Below are 16,524 nucleotides of genomic sequence, written 5' to 3' on the forward strand. Positions count from 1 at the left end.
CAGACACAGTATTACAGTTTTGAAGTGGTAAAATACCAACCAAGCCAACCTAAAATGAATAAAAGCAACCCCATACACAGTGTTTAGCTCTACTCAGAGCTCTTCAGAGAGGTACAGCTTTCTCCAGACACACGTTAGCTCCCAGTATAAGTCAAAACATTACCCTTTTGGGCATAGAGTGATGAATGTATTATGCAAAAAAGAAGCAGAGAACTCCTGTTAGTTTTCAAGCTTAGGTTGAAAGCAGCTCCTGTATAAAGCACCCTCAACACCAGCGACACTCTAGATCAGCTCATCTCAAATGTCTGCTTTTCTATCAAAATCTTAAAGCATAGGATTAGCACAGTTCCATTCACTCCGAGATCGAAAGGGACAAAGTCTTTTGCCATTTCTATAGCAACGTCTTTAAGCATAGAACAAGCACAGTGATGTCCATGCCGAACTGTAAAATAACAAAACCCATTTATCACTCCAGGCACAGTATTAGAGCTTCATATTGATAAAACACCAACCACGCCAACCTGAAATTAGTAGAATGCATCTCCTGACACTGGGTTTAACTCTACTTAGAGCTATGCAGAGTAATAAAGGGCCATATTATCAAGACCGGCGATAAAATTATCGCCGCTTTAGCGGCAGAAAACTGCTGCTAAAACGGCGATAATGGGCTTGATAATATGCTCTATGGAACTCCAATTGAAGCCCATGTTAGATGCCCTTCTAACATGGGCTTCAATTGGAATTCCATAGAGCATATTATCAAGCCCCTTATTGCCGTTTTAGCGGCAGTTTTCTGCCGCTAAAGCGGCGATAATTTTATCACCTGTCTTGATAATATGCCCCAAAGCTTTGTCCTAACACAAGGCAGCAGCTAGTATAAGCCAGAAAAATCACCTTTCAGGCATAGCGTGATGAATAAATTATGCAAAAATGAAGCAGAGAACTCTGGGTAGTTCTCAAGTTCAGGTGGAAAGCAGCTTCTGTATAGAGCACCCTCAGCACCAGCCATCCTCTAGATCTGCTCACCTCAAATGTCTGCTTTTCTATCAAAATCTTTAAGCATAGGATTAGTACAGTGAAATCCACGCCAATATAGAAAGAGACAAAGGGGCAGATTTACAAGCCCCTTGCGTCACTTTTGCACTGTTGTTGCATCACTTTTGTGATGCAGCAGTGGTGTAAAAGTTGCGGCCCATTTACAACGTGACGCATCTAGGGAGATGCGTCACGTTGTAAAGCCCTGAGTGACATTACACCTGCATCAGATATAATGTATGCAGGGTAGGCGTTCCCATGCAGGAAAGCCTTGTAAAAGTGACGCAGTGAAATGTACAAGATTTCACTGCATGACATTTAGGATGCCACTGCGTCAAAACCTTATGCTTGCTTGAAGCAGGCGTAGGGAGTGATGCAGTGTATTGGCAATAGGCTGCAACACGCATTGCTGGAGTTGCGTTGTGCTTGCGACATGACTCAAGCATTGCATGACTTTTCCGTCAACAGATGCGTCAGAATTTCTGACGCATCTGTCAATCCTTGCGCCATGGTGCACCGTATTGTAAATACGGCGCATCCATGATGACGCAAGGGTTTTGCATGGTGGCGCAGGGAAAGTGACGCATCTCTACAGATGCGTCACTTTCTTGTAAATCTGCCCCAAATTCTTTTGCCATTTCTACAGCAAAGTCTTTAAGCATAGAACTGGCACAGTGCTGTCCATGCCGAGCTGCAAATTTATAAAAGCCATTAATCACTCCAGGCACAGTGTTACAGCTTTGAATTGATAAAATACCAACCAAACCAACCTGAAATTAGTAAAATCAATCCCTGACACAGTGTTTTGCTCTACTTCGAGCTATTCAGAGAGCTATAGCTTTGTCCAGACACTAGAGATCAACCAGTATAAGTCAGAAAAATCACCTTTCAGGGATAGAGTGATGAATAAAGTATGCAAAAAAGAAGCGCAGACCTCTGGGTAGTTCTCAAGCATAAGTGGAAAGCATATCCTGTATAGAGCACCCTCAACACCAGCCACACTCTAGATCTGCTCACCTCAAATATCTGCTTTTCTATCAAACTCTTTAGGCATAGGGTTAGCACAGTGCCATGCACACCGAGATCGAAAGGGACAACGTATTTTACCATTTCTACAGCAAAGTATTTAAGCTTAGGACTAGCACAGCGCTGTCCATGCCGAGATATAAAATGACAAAAGCCAATTATCAATCCAGGTACAGTTTTGCAGCTTTGAATTGATAGAACACCAACCAAGCCAACCTGAAATGAGTAAAATTATCCTCTGACACAGGTTTTTGCTCTACTTAGAGCTATTCAGAGAGATATAGCTTTGTACACACCCAAGGGATCACCCAGTATAAGTCAAAATAATCACCTTTCAGGCGTAGAGTGATGAATTTATTATGCAAAAAAGAAGCAGAGAACTCCGGTTAGTTTTCAAGTTTAGGTTGTAAGCAGCTCCTGTATAGAGCACCCTCAACACCATCATCACTCTAGATCTGCTCACCTCAAATGTCTGCTTTTCTAGCAAAATCGTTAAGTATAGGATTAGCACAGTGCCATTCACTCCGAGATAGAGAGGCACAAAGTCTTTTGCCATTTCTATAGCAAAGTAGGACAAAAACAGTGCTATCCATGCTGAACTGTAAATTGACAAAAGCCATTTATCTCTCCAGGCACAGTATTACAGCTTTGAATTGATAAAACACCAAGCAAGCCAACTGAAATTAGGAAAATGCAACTCCTGACACAGGGTTTCGCTCTATTTAGAGCTCTTCAGGGAGATATAGCTTTGTCCAGACACAAGGGAGCACCCTGTATATGTCAAAACAATACCCTTTCAGGCATAGAGTGACAAATAAATTATGCAAAAACGAAGTTGAGAACTCTGGGTAGTTCTCAAGTTTAGGTGGAAAGCAACTCAACACCAGCGACACTCTATATCTACTCATCTCAAATATATGCTTTTCTATCAGAATCTTTAAACATAGGATAAGAACAGAGCCATCGATGGGGATTTAGAAAGCGACATAGGGGTATATTCAGAAGAATGTGTGATAACTACCGCAAGAGTAGCTTAACGCAACTCTCAACATCGCAGCCCATCACGGGAAAATTACGCCGTGCCAACCAATTCACAATGCGGCGGTAGCATGCGATAGTCATCAGATAACACGTCAAAGGGCAGCGTAAAAATCAACGCCAAGCCGGAAAAATGCGAAACGCGAACGCAAAAAATCATGCGATGAGGCCAATCGCGGTACAAAAAGTAGTGAAAACCAGCCACAGGCTTGCAAATCACGCACGTCTGGCGGGAAAATGCACCATAAAAACACAGAAACAACACACCAGAAACAAGCCAAAGCACCTAGCATCATGGATACACCCTGAAAGAGCGCAGAGGCTAAAGTGAACCCCACAGCCCCCACAGACCACCAGCAAGGAACAACGGGGGCGACCGAGGAGAAGAGGGAGAGGAAGACGGGGTGCAGTCCTCAGCAAAACCAGATCAGCGTCACGGAGGTGACAGAAAACTAACAGCAACTGACCCACAAGTAGACCACCTGGAATGCAGTAGGAGTGCCGTGGAGGCCAATCGAGGAGGCCAAGAGGCGCTGGCATGATGGGACAACCTAAACCAGGCACAAACCCGCTGACAACAGGAAGGCTGCAACGGCGACAGGAGGTGGCAGTCCTGCACCACAGAAGGAGCTGGAGGAAACCGAGGCCACAGTCATCAGTGTGGAGATGGTGCAAGGAGTAGGGAGTACGGACACATCTTGAGAGGACCTGACACAACATCAACAGGGTGAGTAACGACCAGGGAATGGTGGGACGGGTGGAGATGGGCACAATGGCACACATGCACAACGAGCTGTAGCACACTGCACACCCACAACTACCCTGGATCATGTCCCTCATCCCTTGGCACACTGCAGAACACACACATAGGAAGAGCAGCACACCCACATTGACGACAATGTGGTACAATGCGCAAAGCCGACATTGCAGAACAGAGGACACAAATGGTTCCGCACATGCACAGAAACATGCCTACTACATCTGACAGAGCAGGAAACTGTGAAATGGAAATGTACGCCTACGACCTCGCATCCGTCATGTAGTCCAAATGTACACTGTCCCTCAGCAGTATTCAGCACCTCCCAAACAGTCACAATGTACATTGTCATACAGTTTGCATGTAACCCAGAACAATGCGCCAACATACATGTCAACACAATGTCAATATGCATCTCCCCTTCACATTGCAGAGGGGCACACAACACCTCCAGCAGAGCACAGAAGACAACACATCTGTGATGCCGGAGAGGACCACCACACCTTTGACACCGATGCCCTACAACAGCCAATGGACATCCCACGCAACCCACCACCAGAACCCGGACAGCCAAGCTACTTAGAGGAGAACACAGAGCCTGCAACAGAACACACAGCAGGAAGTACCCGCAAGCACAGCCGGCTCATGGCACTTCACCTACCCTCACATGGCACCCCAATGCCATGTGTCAGCACGCCAAAAGGAGGTGGCCCAACAGGTGTGGGTGGGCTCCGAACCCATGGAAGGCGAACTAGATCACATACGTTGGTGTCTATTACCCTTCAGGGACCACCAACACCCCACAAAGGAGAACCACACTGCCAAAGATACACATGCAGATGCACATTCCCTGTACACAACCACACCCAGGGGCCCGCACATATCAGTCACACACCCACGTTGGCCCTACGTACGATGGCCCAGGCCACTCCCCTTACAAACTGAGTGGGTGACGGCAAAGCTACATGTCCAAGCTCAATCCCGATGCCTGCGGTGACATGCCTGCATCCGCTGTACACAGCACAATGTAATGTTGTAGGGCCCTGGGCCCTCATGAATACAACAAGACCACAGGGACACATGCAGATATTATGTTGAACTGGCTATGGGCACGTGCGCCCGGTCCCTTTATTGGCAGGGCCACATGTACAGTGAGGCCTGTGCTGGATGTGTGTGGGGTGGGTTCAAGCCAGCCCTCAGGGAGTTGTAGGTGCTGGCAACAAATACAACAGTTAACACAATGAATACGTAAACAGACAACACCAGCATCACAGGGACAACTGTGGTGCATCATGGAGGTAGCCTGAGCAAGTCCAGAGGCCACACAATAAGCAAACAGAAGTGTCAATAAGTTGCAGTGCACTGAGGTTGGGGCACTACAGCTGAGCGTGCCCATGTGAAGAAAAAGTCTTGGATTATGTCCCTTCGAAATATTCCTGATGCAGATGCAGTGGGGTGTGTTACACCTGCATCATATTCTTCATCAACGTCCCAGGTCTCCCATACTGATTGAGGTGACATCGCTGCGCAACATCTTCACAGCACAAAACACAATCAGTAACGGACGATGGCTTGTGGTGCACTGAGTCAGTGGCACCCGGAATGCCTAGCAGGGTATGAGTCTGATGATGGCATCCATGACAGGTGTGAGCAACTCCTTAAGTCTGTCAGGACCACCGTTTTGACTCTGGCAGATGGCGGTTGGAGGTGGTCCTGGCGGTGGTGGCGTGTGCCTCCTGCGGTGATGCGACGTCTGGGCCGGTCAGGACTCGATTTGTTGTGTGAGCCCTGGTGGTCCTCAGTTGAGGCCGGAGGCAGGGGACAGCACAGGGCCACAGACACATGGGGTTGGTGACCCTGAGGCCATCGCCTCAGAGGCCATCCAACATCTCAGAAGAAGAGTTCACGGACATGACCAGCACAGAGGTAGTGGCCCCGGATGCACTGCGGCTGGCACAGGCACCCAGCCATGGGACTGTGACTTGCAGTGCAGTCAGATGGGCAATGCGACCTGAGTGGGTCCTCAGCAATGTCCGAGGTGTATGTTGCGGAGGGTTGCGGGGGACAGTGGAAGGTGTTCTCCAGGGCATGATGCAGAGGGAGAAAGCTGTCCGCCACAAAGTCAGTATCACCGCCATGATGGCGATGACAGCCCCAAGTCCATGGACTCAGTCGCCACCAAAGTCCAACCAGAAAGTGTCCATGGGTCTCTGGGAATAGACATAGTGGCACCGGGGCTGAAAGGGTAGGCAGTCTGCGTTGAGGCCTGTACAATGACATTAAGTGAGCCATAAATAAATCAAGGCTGAATTCAAAATTGTGTATGACCTATTCGACCACAGTGTAGGCCGGGGGCAGCGGTCAGCATGGGCCCACAGCCATGTGTCGTTGGGATGCTATGCACATGGTTGCTGCCACCTGACCAAAGGGAGTACAGTAAAGTAGAATCTTCGTTTTTGTGCATACATGGACAATGTATGATCAAGTCTCAGTTCCAAATGTGTGACCTACTTGTCCGTAGTGTGGGCCGAAGGCAGTAGTCAGCAGGGGACCACACACACCTGTGGTTGGCTCGCGCTGCACAGAGTTAGTGACAACAGGGCAGTTGTCGGTAGTGTACGATCACCTCCGTAACAATGATCCTATTCACTCCGGACTGCAACGCGTCATCCTCTTACGCCTCTCCTTGCATGCAATGTTTTGTATTCCGCCTTTAAATAATCGATGTTCAGTTCCAATTCTGTGCCCTACTTGTGCGCAGCGTAGGCCAAGGGCAGTAGTCCGCGTAGGCCCACAGACACGTGTGGTTGTAATGCTAAGCACAGACTTGGTGGCACCACATCGAAGGAAGTAAAGTGACATGAACTCTGCCTTAAATAACGTTCAAGATTCAGTTCCAAATGTGTGACCTGCTTGACTGTGGTGTATGCCGGAGGCGGCAGTAGAGTACGTCAATGAGAAAGGACTAAAGCGGGCCTGTGTTGTGGAGTCAGTGATGGTCTGAGGATCCTGCCAAGGTCGCGGGCCTCAGGCTTGGAGTTTGTGCAGGCACGTGGTGGGCCCTCCTTGACACACGCCGGTGTCGAAAGGTGATCAGTGGGGCCTGGCTGCGCAGGGGCGGGTCCGACGGGTTCGGGGTCCAGCGGGACGGGGTACGGCAGGCGCACAGGATCGCAGGCAACTCCGCTCATGAGGACGGTGTCGGCCTCGTGGCGTGGTGAGAAGCGCCGCCCTGGCAGAGACGTTGGGCTTTCTGGAAGAGGACCATGGCCAGGGCTACGTGCTTTTTATTCACACCCCTACGCTGGCCTGGCGTATGCCAGGCCATCCCACTCTGCTCACGCTTACGGGGGGGACGTAACTGGTAACATTTCTGCGAACTCCCCCACTGGCTGGGGTGACATGGTTGCGTCCACTGTCCACTACACTACATACACCAGAGGTGTATGTCGCAATGGATACGGGTGTGTTCTGCATACTGCGGTCTGTCCAGCACATATACACCACTCTTGGCATTGTGTACTTTCCCAATCATGGTTCTCCTGCATCCTTCACACATGCCTGGTTGCCACCTCTCCCCACATTCGGCTATTGTGTGGCTGAGGTGCCATGCCATTGATGGCTCATGTTCACGGTTTGCCCAGGTTACCATTGTGAGTTGTTCTGTCGTGTCTGGTGGGTGGGCATGTTGTTTTGCATGTTGGTTTTGATTTTGTGACGTGTGCATTGCCAGAGTTGTGAGTTGCGTGGTTGAGGAGTTAAGGTGAGTGGGGTGTTCATTTGGAACTTGCCAAGGGGCTGTGCATTTCCCTCAGTGCCATCCTGGGAGTGCTGGTTGCTGATGGACTGTTGGAGGATGAAGGAATCATGCACACTGGCTGGGTATTTGGAGGCGACATTGGTGGAGGTTCCACGGTGTTCGGATGTTGCCTGCACATTGATGTGAGACGTTTGCTTCCTGTTGCGGTGATTGTGTGCTGTTTCACCAGGGGGCACAGGAAGGACCTGTCTGCTGTGGATTGCCCCCAACACGTGCGTGCATCCAGCTATGGCGTATGGTCCGTGCTTGGTCTTCAGCTGATCCTGCGCATTGTGTTGGACGTATAGGGACTGGGGTACCAGTCTGATGGTGATGTCCAGGACAGGTGTGAGGGACTTGGATGTGGCTGGCTGTGAGACTCCTCCAACTCTGGTGGGTGCTGGTTGGGGGTACCGGGGGCCAACAGGTGCAGCACAGCCAGCAACTTTGTGTGGGGTGGGATGTTGGTTGTCCGCAGTGTTGGTGCCGTCGGCCTGTTGGCCGATGTTGGTCAGGATGCGTAGGATTGTTGTCCTTTTGTGCCTGTAGTGGGCAATGACATTGTCAGGTGTTGGGTCTGTGAGGCTGGTGCGTTTCCTGGGGTCTGCTGACTTTGTCTGCAAAGCCTCTGTGGTGGTCCGTTGGGGGGGTTCCGGGTGGGTGTTGGGATCCTGGGGTGGTGGCAGTGGGTGTTGTGGCCCTCTTGGGTGTCCGGGCCACATGATCAGTGGCTCCGTGGCATCTGTTGCCCTTCTGATGTGGCTGTGGGCTGGGCTCCCTTTTGTGGTGCAGGCTGTGGCCCAACTTTGCACCAGGTCAGAGCAGGTGTTATTTTCCTGCTGCTAACGCGCCTTCTCGCCTGTTTTGTGTTCTCATCGCAGTTCTGTATGGTCGTTGTGAAAATTGTGGAGTGGTGTTGATGTGCCTTTTTGCACGGGAACGCCTACTCTGCATCTCATTAGCGATAGTTGTAGGGGTCATCTGTGGCGATGTTTTTTGCGGCTTTTATCGCGGGTAAACTGGTGCTGTGGGATGTTAACACCAGCTTGTGATTGGGGCGATACGGTTTTCGTAACTTTGGCTGTGATAAAGTGCCGTTTATTATGTTTATTGCACATCCAGTGCAGTTCTGCAGCTGGAGCTGTACAGGGCAATGCCGAGCACACTACACAATATGGGCCCGTGAAGGGCTAGCCAGAGTCCAGCCGGGGCTGACAAGTTCTACGGAAGAGGAAGGGTACAGTCTGAAGACTGGTCGCTGTGTCATTGGTCATCAAACAGGATATGGCAGTCCATGTTGCTGTCCAAGGTGAGTGCATCGGAGTGTATCAGGGGTCAGTGGAAGGTCATGAGGCCAAGTGCGGCACCAAGCAGAAACAGGCCAGGTGGCGTAAATGAATGCTAGTGCCTCCTGATCACAAACCCATCCATGTCCTCATCCCCGGATGTGTGCTCTGCCCCACCTGTGGGTGCTGCAGTACCGGCTGAGGCACTGTGTGCCACTGACACATCATGTGCCGGAGTGGATATGTCTGCCGCACTGTGAGGCAATGGCTCACCAGGGGGCGGAGATGTGGATGGTGTGGGGGAAGCATCACTCATCTGCGCCACGCCTTCTGGCAGCAATGCCATGATGATGATCTGCAGGGCATGGTAGATCCCAGCTGCATTTCGCTGATGTACAGCGGTGGCTGCCATCCTTTCCGCCTCCCTCTGCACCATGTGCTCCATGACCCTCCGCATGTGTGCCAGCTCACCGGTGGTATCGCTGTTGCCCCTCTGGGCGGACAGGTGTTCTTCTCCCTGCGTCAGGACTCCAGCGATGTCAGTCAGGGCGCATTGGAGACCGTGGAGCGGGCCGAGACAGCCATTGATGGCGTACAGTTAGCTCTCCCATAATGCTCAGTATGTGCACAATCAACAATAGCACAGTCATACGAGTACTTCCACGATGTTTTCCTTGTAGCTCCTTCGCAACAATTTGTCCTTGGTTCCCATACCTTTTCCAATGTTTTTTTTTTTTTTTAATGGAGTTTTATATAGCGCGAACTTGACCCGCAGGTATTGGGTATCAGAGCGTTTTACATAACACCAGTAGCGTTACATGAGGACACATTCATTTTTGTTAGGCACAGGGAGATTAAGTAATTTGCCCAGAATCCCAGGATGTTCAGCGTCATTGCTGAGTCTCGAACCCAGTTCACCAGATTTGAGGTCGACCGCCCTAGACGTTAAGCCAACTCCTCTCCCCCATGTGAATTTGTCTTCGCCTTTATCACCTCTAAGCCATGTAACTGCAACTTTTTTTCTCCTTGCTTAGCTACTAAAACAAAGACATTGCATTTTCCCAATGAATGCTTCTCAATCTGCACTACAAATGTGAGAAAGAACAGATTTCACAGTGAGCAGGAAATTCAAACTATTAATTCTAAATCAAGAGTGTTCAGGGGCTTTCATTTCAGGCCTACAATGTTCGATAACAGAAGAATGTGTCACTTTAAACATTAAAGATTAGCATAACTCTATTGCATTTTAACTAACACATTTACCAAATTATAGAATTGTCATTGTTAAACACATTCACTATATGAGTGGTGTGAATTGCACAACATGAGTTCTTCATGTTAACGTTTCTGCTAGTTACCTTCATTTCCTATGTTAATTCTCCATGTTACTTGTCAAATCCTGAGATGTCACATAGTTATGTTAATACATTTCACAATTCTAACACCTCTCGATAATATAATTGCAAGATTATGTGCGGGGGCACTCTGCATGTGGTTATGGTGCTCCCCTACAATGAAATGAGATTTCCACTCCATTACAGCCTATCACAAGTAGCATGGGGTCCACTAATTCCGGGCCTGGAGACACCGTAGTCTGTTTCGCTGTGTGTGGATGCGCACGGTGTAAAACAACTGCAGGGACAAGGGCTGTGGCTGTGGGTAGACGCACAGGCCCCCGTAACAGCTGCATTACCTTAGGGGAGTAGACAGCAATCCACCTGCGCTCAGGCTGGCTTTAGGGCGGTGCGATCGGTGTGACTGCACCGGGCGTTGACTTGGGGCGTCATTTTTGAAAATGGGTATTATCATTTTAAAAGCACCTGTTGCCTCGTTCCTGGCCTGCAGCACCTTTCAGACATCAATTAAAATGTCAAGAGAAGTCTGGTGATTAATCATCTTCCTGGAAAGAGATGGAGGTTTGTCTAGTGGAAATTTTCACTCATCCTAAGGTAGTGCAGAGGGTTAAACTGCCTGCTGCTAAGAACGTGTCCCATGCAGATAACGAAGTGCATGTAATGTAAATAGGTCTGTGGGTTACTGCTTCTGAGAGCTCCTTTTGTTACTTGTCGTTTAAAAGTCAAAATCCTAATATAGAACATTGAGCTATTAACTGTCACCCTAGAGCTGCTGCAAACTGCAAGGTATATGTGGGAACTGTATGTTTTTTTGCCCAGTCTTTCATTTTCCTAATCTTGTGAAAAGGGTTCATTTGGGTAGAACACAATTCTTATTGTGAAAGAGAACCTCTAACAATGATGTTCCGTTTTAAATTCTGAATTTGTGCCTTTCCTGAATAAGAACTTTAACTATATTACCTACCAGTGTCGATGATGTCACTCCTGCACTACACCTAATAGAACTGTCTGATGTAACATTTCCTATACACTGATTTACATACATATGATTGTCTCTGTGCAATGTTTGTGTGGTTTAAACTGCTCTGACACCTTACACTGGTATGAGTGGTGCTATAAAACTAAGGGGCATATTATCAAGAACCGGCGCTAAAGGTAGCGACGCTTTAGCGGCAGGAAACTGCCGCTAAAGTGGCGATAATGGGCTTGATAATTTGCCCTTGTGAATTCCAATAGAAGCCCATGTTCTGGTGTGAACAAGGGCTTCTATTGGAATTCTCAAGGGCATATTATCAAGCCCGTTATCGCCGCTTTAGCAGCAGTTTTCTGCCGCGAAACCGGCGAAAATTTTAACGCCGTTCTTTATAATATGCTCCTAAATGAATCTGAGAGACAGTGGTTATGGACACTTTTGAGGCACTGTTAAAGGGTGCTAGTGAGGGAATCCGTGACAGAGGTGGTCATTGAGGGGGCACCAACAGACATTGTCGCCCAGGGTGCCACCAGCGCTAAAGCCGGCCCTGCCTGCGCAAACCCAAGACTGCCTCTTCTGCCATTTCACAAGTTGGCAGGTTTAAGTGACAGGGGCACCAGCAGCGGCCCTGTTTGTTCAAAGCCAACCAAGGAAATGCCCCATGGCACAAAAGGTAAGTCCGGCTCTGCCCCCAATCTTCATGAGCAGAAAAATGGCAGTGGATTTGTCCTCAGAATCAGCCAAAACGCATCAGAAAACGTGTGATAGGTAGACTGTGTGAGCTCTCCCCGGCCCGGTACTCCTTTTATCCGTTGTACCTGCCTTTCATGTGACAAGAGCCCTTAACTGCTCCTACGTGCAGATGAAACCGTGTCTAATCCTCCACAGTGCAAAGTACTCGCCCTGAAAAGGTCAAACGAAAAGGAAGAAGACGAACAGTGACAAGAATGAGTTGAGACAAGCGGGAACCGTTTTTGCAGACACAGTAGTCAGGTACAATAATTCAGCAATAACTAGCAAAAGCAAACCTGGAGTGAATGATAATGCGACGGCTAATGCAGAGCTGCTGGAAATGGAGAGTGAAGGATACATTATTTTATGCAAATGAAGCTGGACAGGGAGAAGGGAAGACAAAAGCTACCAGACTGAGATGGGTCTCTGAATGACGTGCAAGCCAAGGAGGAAGTTTAAACAACCTTTGAAATGGGAAGCGACAGACAGTCAGAAACTGTCTCTAGTCGCTGCAGAGAAGTGCGGGCACAAGCAGTGATGGTCTTGTACAACCTGCATCTCACAACAGAGATGTGCCGGAAAAAAATGTGTATCATTCACTTCTGAGATGCTTGTAAGAGTCAGGTTTTTAAAACAGTGGACTGATAATATGCCTACTCAGTGATCTGTGTTTGACACCGCTACGAATCCCAGTGAGCTCACTCAGGCTTTCATCCTTCTGAGCTCGATCAGATGGTTAACAAAAAAACATCCCTTTTCTACCAGGCTGTCTCACACTCACGGCAGAGAGGACCATGCAGAAGGTGCGTGTCCGTCTCTGCAGGTAAGTGAACGAACAGCAAATGTGCATGAAAACTGTCTCCTGCTCACTAAAGATGTTTGTTCCTAAGTGTCTCATTCACAACTGAAATGATGAGGATTTAGTTGCACCTCACTCAGTGAAGCGATGTTAAGTTGTCTGTGAGACTCTGCAAAGATGTTTAGTGACAATCTGTCCTACACTCTATACAAGGAAATGTGCAGGCAAAGGCAGTCTCTCAGGGAATGAAAATAAGTGCAGGCACACCATGACATCTACGAGCTGGCTCCCAATCATTGCTGAAAAGTGTAGGAATAAAGGGGCATATCAGCAACAACCGGCGAAAATTATCGCTAAGCGCACTTAGCGCTAGGATAATTATCGCCGGCTAACGTGGATTTTTATCGCTGAGATAGCGTGCTATTAGCAACGCTTATCTCAAAAGCGATAAAAATCCTAGCGCTAACTGCCAAACAGTGAGATTATCGTTGGAAACCGAGCGATAATCTCATGAAGTTTGCCGTTAGCTTGATGATTGGGCCTCACATACTTAGCCATGATATCCAACTTCCATAGGATATCATGGCTAAGTCAGTCCTGAAGCAGGCGTAAGGAAAGTAGCGGTAACAGGGGTTATCACTACTTTTCTTGCCGCTATGCTTCACAGCGTGGGGCTTGATGATAGGAGAAATGTCTCCAGTCATGTCAGGTCAGGAACGCCCACTTTGCATCTCATTAGAGATGCAAAGCTGGGCGTTGAGAATTCGGGCGCTAATGCAAGGTTTAATGCTATAGCGTGACCTTGCTAATTAGGCGATAAAATTATCGCCGCTTTTTGTCCGAAAACGGACGCAAAAGCGGCGATAATTTTATATCGCCTCGTTGCTGATATGCCCCAAACTTTCTCTTAGTCACTTCAGAGTTGAGTAGATATACACCAGTCCCCAATCACTGCGATGTCTCTCAACCCCTGCAGAGAAGTGCATGCATAAACTGGCTCTCCCATCCTGCGGGTATGTACTTGAATAAGCCATCTCTTAGTAATTGCAGAATAGTGCATTGGGCGCCATTAATTCACTATTGGTGAAATAAACAAGCATTTGCAATGCAATAGGTCTCGCATTTACGCAAGTTTAAGCTATTGGCATTGTAAATTACAATGCGTTTCATTTATGTTTCAAAAACCAAAACATAAATAAAAGGCATTGTTATTTACAATAGCAATATCTCAAACTCGTGTAAATGCGTGACCTGTTGCATTGCAAATGCTTGTTACAATCAGTTCTCAGGATATTGCACTGTTGCAATAAGTGTATTAACCACATCAGCGACTAAACCACTATTCTAAACCGAGGTTTGTAGATTTTCAACATATAAGCATAGATCAGAGATCCAAATTGATAGCGTTAAAGACCCAGATACGAACACTATCGTTTTTTTCACACTGATAAAACAGTTCAGTTTGAACGCCAGTCACAGATTGAGAGACGTTACACCATTACCTCAATTTAAATTCTAATGAATCTCCAGTTAAAGCTCAGAAGGGAAATATGCCCAGCCGTAACAAGGACAGGACAGCACACATCACACATGCGCGTGAAAACCCACTCATCACTGGCAAAAAACAGAAGAACTGACCAAGTAATTTAAAGGAAGAACACCAGAGAATTCGATTCTCCTATGAATGTGAGGGTGACATTGTCTTGCCACTGGTGTCTGTCCACATCTACGAGGCTCACACTCAGAGCTAATCACGAATTATCTACTATATTCTTTAAGACAAGAGAGTCCACCACAGCAAAAGTTATACTGTTAACGCTAACGTATTAATACGCTAAGTTTTATGCAGCAGTGTAGCCAATCCGTGTCCCGATTTTGTAGTTTCTTCCCTTAAAATGACCAACCACAATAGGGTCTATTTAGTTACAACATAAAGAACGGACTACATTGTATCCTCAGCAGACATCATGACAACATTTATGTATAAAAAAAACGTGGGATGCAGGGGAGGAAGCTGTGAACACTTAAGGGTTTCATGTAAACTGACACTGTTTCAGCACCATCTTTGAGTATGAGTATGCCACGCCGATTGCAAGCAATTCCATTTACACAACTTTAAAACTGTTATAACTTCGAACATTACATTGTCGACAAACCGTTGTCCTAAAAGAAAAAGTCTTTGCAGCTCACTGCGGATATACAATTGACGTGGTGAAAAAGTGCAGCATCACGATATCACCACGTTTGTTTCATAACCAACCTTCATGAAAACAAGCATTTGCAATGCAATAGGACTCACATTTACCCAAGACCTATTGCATTGCAAACAGGAGTGCAGGTGGTAGGGTGGGAGGGGGCACGAACAACGGGAGGGGGGGGCGGGAGAGGAAGCACAGACAGCGGGAGGGGGGGAACAGGAAGAAAACAGTGCTCATGAAACACAAAGAACAGGGGCCAGTAGCCATGGAAGGATACAAATGACGACAAAATAAGGTAGCGCGCGGTTTGCGGGTCACCAATGAGTTGCACAGCCTTATACACTCTGGTATTGCAATTAATCCACCTTCACCATCATTTTTCCAAATTTGTATTCCAATCTTTCATCTTCGTTAATCCAATTTTTTCATCACGTCAAAGGTACAGAATCCGATTATCTTGTGCATTATAATTGCTCTAGAATTGCCCATCCGGGCCTATTCATAGGCATTTAGCGGACCCCGAATCCTCCGAATCATCCCAATATAATTTCTCCCAATGCATTTCGGTCAATGAAGACCTTCTTCAGGGGTATCTATGATTAACAAAGAATATGTATCAGCCTCATGTGTGACACATTCTCAAAATTATACGAACAAAAATAAACATAATGATTTTTAAACAAAATGATTTTTAAACAAATGCGTTCATTCATTTTCACCAATATTCTAATGAATGTAATCATATACGTAAAACAACTTTCCTCATGTTCATTGTCCCAACTAAATCAGTGCTGTTCTAAGGAGTAACATACATTAAACAACCCTTGTGTGAATATTGCGTCACCCGATTTTCAAACCTAAACGACTCTAACCTGTGTGTCCCCCGTAGAACTTTCTCCTCCTAACTCTCAAGCTCCTCAATGTAACCATACCCCGCCCCAGTGCTTACCTCATATCCTTCTTGCCATTGAAAGCAACTTCTCCTCCTCTGCACTTCAGCGTCTGTGTCGTCTAGCTCGTGCGAAGCAACTGAATTTAAACGTGTAATCCCCTCCCCACCTGTGAACCTCTCGCATCATGTGACTCCGTGCGAAGCAACTGAATTAGAACGTGTAATCCCCTCCCCACCTGTGAACCTCTCGCATCACATGACTCCGTGCCCACGCCCCCTGAATCCCAATATGTACCACTGCTTAAAGTAACAACAGCCCTGTATCAGAACCTTAACACCCAAATTGTTTTTGCCATTGCGTGTATAACAGCATATACGTGAAACAAATTAAAAGTGATACCATGAACATGTCGCCCTAGTGAAATCCTGTTTACACATATGGTTTAACCCAAATTCAATGATTTCTATATATCGGCAATGTGGTGAACTGTCTTTGACGTGAAAATGATGTAATTCCATTGTCTCTGTTTCTTTGCCTCGGGGTGCTAAACCAGGGTTGGAACGGCATAGTATCAATGAAAAAAGTTAATGTCCTGGAGCACACCCGTATTTTTAATCTTTTGCGGTTCAACTC

At 47.3% G+C, this 16,524-nt stretch overlaps 1 non-coding gene across 1 annotated transcript; it reads right to left on the reverse strand.

The window, feature by feature from the left end:
* Positions 1-14,335: 14,335 nt before the first annotated feature.
* Positions 14,336-14,434, reverse strand: LOC146812201 (small nucleolar RNA U13). The gene has a single exon (XR_014967110.1). It is a non-coding gene; the product is annotated as a small nucleolar RNA U13 (small nucleolar RNA).
* Positions 14,435-16,524: the final 2,090 nt, after the last annotated feature.

Source organism: Triturus cristatus, chromosome 7, assembly GCF_964204655.1.
Source record: "Triturus cristatus chromosome 7, aTriCri1.1, whole genome shotgun sequence".
NCBI lineage: Eukaryota > Metazoa > Chordata > Amphibia > Caudata > Salamandridae > Triturus > Triturus cristatus.